This window comes from Lissotriton helveticus, chromosome 4_1 (assembly GCF_964261635.1).
Source record: "Lissotriton helveticus chromosome 4_1, aLisHel1.1, whole genome shotgun sequence".
Lineage (NCBI taxonomy): Eukaryota > Metazoa > Chordata > Amphibia > Caudata > Salamandridae > Lissotriton > Lissotriton helveticus.
Window position 1 is genome coordinate 1,097,457,923 of NC_136063.1, and position 3,742 is coordinate 1,097,461,664.

Here is a 3,742-nt window from a genome sequence, read left to right on the forward strand (position 1 = left end):
ATTTAACTACAGCACATCAACTGCTTTGGAATTGGTAAGCTGAATAGATATTTTTTACTTTTTTTAGTACTGCATTTTATTATAATAGGCTTAGTTTATTTCTTTTTTTCCCCACTTTTTTGGTTTAATTAACAGGTGCACATTCATAAATAAAACAGGTCAAGGAAGCTTGATTGAAGATCCAGCCATCAATGTGCTCTTCATCAGTCCTCTGCCACAAACTGGACCGAGCCGGAGGAAACGTATCCATGAACATCAGGGTGATCGTCCACACTGCGGCATAGCCTTTGCTTTTCTGCGATGCAGCGCCGTGAACAGAGCTGATCAGCCGATGGGAGGTTTGAGCTGCAGATCACCACACTGCAGTGAAAGTAGATCGTGCCCTTTGGGATTTGCCTGAAGGTAAACATCTTCACTTCGAATCTCTTCAGGTGGCCTGGAATACGCACTCTTGAATCCACAGCAACTGGGTGGAAGACTGTTTCATAATCATCAGCGCCATTTTCACAGCTGTTGACCACTATATCCCACTGTGGTGTGCTGCGTCTGTCTCTGGAAGGTGTAGCCCAGCAATTATCCAGAAAGAGCTCAAGCTGTGGATCTTGAGTATACTGAAGTTCAACTTCAAAATACAGTGGTTCCTGCAAGTATTTCAGTACCGGATACTCCGGATTACTGTAGAAGTCAGAGTATGACAGATCTTTGCTCAGTCTCATTACCAGGGCTAGAGACCCGAATCCCTCGTCAGCGGGGGTAATACGATATCCTCGGAAGTGTAGGACACCATCAGAGTATCATTGATGAGATAATTACAGGATATGCTCAAATTGTATTTTGCTCCACTTGGGCTTTGTCGGAGGTGGAATATATCATTTTCATAAATGACGGAGTTGCCTACAAACCTTGAAGTTGTTCCACAAGTGTTGGCATTAAAGACAAATGTTGCGCTCAGATCCGTTATCTCAGTAGGTCTACAGCGCTGATCTCGTAACACCAGTTGACTAAGATCCAATGCCTGCAACACGGCCTTTGGAGTGATAGTAGTGACTATGGTTCCATTAGGTTGACAATCTATATTTTTTTCGGAAATGTAACTGCACGCCATCGAGAAATTACTCCTAGTGTTGCCAGCCGAGTCTTTCAGAAAGACTGGAATGGTAACTGCAGTAGTGCCAACGCCGTCCTCATAGACCACAAGAGAAGATGCCAGAGGAACTGCAATATCGACGTGTGTGCCATTGTCAAACAGCAGATAGCCACGGGTTTGGTCAGACTGATTGGTCAGACGTAGGTTTCCAACATAAGGTGTCCAATGCTGGTCTATACTCTCCCGTTTGATTACAAGGTGCAGGTAAAAGTCATCACAATATCCTGTTGCGCTGGGTAACACTATATCCTGAAGACTTGCAACGATTACAGCAGGAACAGAAAAGGATTCGCCCTGAGGAATGACGATGAAGCCAAATGTAACATTCAATGTATAAACGGTGAACGGCCAAGTAACCTTCTTGTTGACATTTGGGTCATCAAATGGAACATTCACTTTGTAACTAAACCGTCCGTCTGGATGTTGGAGCTCGGAGATCAAGTATCCTCTTGCATTACCTTGGGCTGTACTTAGGGCCTCATTATGATTGTGGATAATCCGCATACTCCGGGCCGGCGGAAGCCACCGCCGGCCCGGAGTATGCGGATTATCCGCCGCAGTGAAATAGAAGACCCACCGCCAGATCAGGATGGCGGTGGGAGTGCGGTTGGACCAGCGGCGGACGGCAGGTCCGTCAGCCGCTGATCCGCGGTGTGAGGAGGGCTAAATTAGGAATCGCACGAACACATGCTTTTCCGCCGTGGAAAAGCATGTGGACTTTGGCTTTTGGGGGCCCGTTGCGGGCCCCCAGGGTGTCGGGGGTGGGGGGTGCACATGGGGGGTACCTATGGTACCCCCCAACATTTACATGCACAAAGTGGCAGGCACCGCGCGGTGCCAGCCGCTTTGTGCATGTAAATGTAAAACATGCAGTTTTAACATTGCGGCGGGTGCTGCTTCAAGCAGCACCCGCCGCAATGTTAAAACATACAGGATGTGACCGCCAGGGTGGCGTTCACATCCTAATTTGCACGGAGGGACCGCCGCTGCCCCTGCGGACGGTCCCTCCATCTCTGGGGTGGCGGACGGACGCAAGTCCGTCCGCCATCCTAATCGGCCTCCAAGTGTTATAGAACCAATGGTAATAAACACAAGATTCACATCTTGAAGAAATACCCCTACTGTCGCATTGAACACCCTCGTTGCTGGAATAGTCTCATTTATTACAGTGGGTGGGCGGGGCATGAATGGAGTTGTAATGTCTTTTATGATAGTTTGTCTGGTCTGCCCCCACTTGTCATCGGTCCACTCATCTTGCAAAAATAGGTTTACACTGTAGGTTATGCCGTACATCTCATTCATCACATGGCTCTTATAGTAGCCACTTGGTGCACCCAAGGGGATCTGGATCGTTGTAGCAAGGGTGTCATTTGGATCACATACTCATTACGAACATCTCCAGCTCTCAGTTTCTGCAAGTCGACCCCAAAGGCACCACTGCTCATCTGGACGTTGTCTGCGCCAGCCATTAGAGGTCCAATCAGACTTTGTCTTGGAACACTCCACAAGATAGCATCATCTGTATACTTTAGGTCATCAACATGGCAGGCTACTGCTGTATCAACCATAAATACCATCCAGCGCAGTTTGTAGTATGAAGTGGATCTCAAAACGGAGAAGTCAACACCACCAAATATTCCTGTAGATGCCTCTGATACATTGTAAGCAGCTCGCAGCACAATCCGAGACTCTGTGGTGCGGATTCCATAACCAGCTTCTTGTGCCGGACTCAAAAGCATGGCCTTCCTTCCAGATGGAGGTGGAATACAATCTGCCAGACAGACCCATTACCAGCCACTGCATTTGGAAAAGCTGCAGCCCAATCCTCTGGCTGATCTTGTACGTAGCCCTCTGGAGCCAAAGGAATGCTTCTCTCTACAGACACTTCCATATAGTTTGTTTCACAAATAATTTCTCTGGCACTCCACAGGTAGGCAGGGCACATTAACTTCTTTACATAGGTAACTGCAGACACCATATCCGGAGTCGAAGAAATATCAATTGTCACATTCATAGAAAAGCTTGCGTCATCAATTTGAGAGAAGCAGCTTAATGACGAGGCACGAAATTCAATGTTTCCCCAAAAGTCTCTTGTGATGGTGTAACCACACTGTGCAGCAAATGGTGGCGTAACCTCAAACACCGTGCCAGACTGATCAAGAACAGAGAACCACACATATTTGCCCAAGAAGTAAGAAGCATTCAGGGAAATCCTGGCCAGCGATTCTACGCAGTCCATGACTATGGAGTCTGCAGCAAGTGTGGGTTGTGCCAAAGCCCTGGAGACCAATGCCAATAAAATGGTTAACCTCATCAAAAAAGGCATCGCTGGACCCCACTGTGACCTGGGTTGAGGTGAACAACCCTTCGGGAAAAAACCAACCACAGCCGCCAAAGTAAAGAAGAGAACAGCTTAGTTTATTTCTAAAATGATAAACAATGATTGGTTTAAAAATGTAAGGAAATTTTATAAGTACAAATTCTTATAAACAAATTTAATTGATATAATCATATAAAGTACTTGAGAAACGTTTCTGCATAATAGTTTTTAAAGGGCAAAATAGTTGATAAAGCTAGATTTGTATTATCTATTAG

General features: G+C 46.4%; 1 pseudogene; it reads right to left on the reverse strand.

Moving 5' to 3' along the window:
* Window positions 1–203: 203 nt before the first annotated feature.
* LOC144828113 (uncharacterized) lies at window positions 204–3,530 on the reverse strand (annotated as a pseudogene).
* Between the last annotated feature and the right edge of the window lie 212 nt (window positions 3,531–3,742).